We start from the raw sequence: 210 nt of genomic DNA on the forward strand, positions 1-210 counted from the left end.
TGGATGGATGATGGATAGATGGATTGATGGATGGATTGATGGATGGATGGATTGATGGATGATGGATGGATTGATGGATGGATTGATGGATGGATTGATGGATGATGGATAGATGGATAGATGGATTGATGGATGATGGATGATGGATGGATAGATGGATGATGGATGATGGATGATGGATGGATGGATGGATGATGGGTGGGTGGATGG

This window comes from Sinocyclocheilus grahami, unplaced genomic scaffold (genome assembly GCF_001515645.1).
Source record: "Sinocyclocheilus grahami isolate Dianchi unplaced genomic scaffold, SAMN03320097.WGS_v1.1 scaffold2267.1, whole genome shotgun sequence".
Classification (NCBI taxonomy): domain Eukaryota; kingdom Metazoa; phylum Chordata; class Actinopteri; order Cypriniformes; family Cyprinidae; genus Sinocyclocheilus; species Sinocyclocheilus grahami.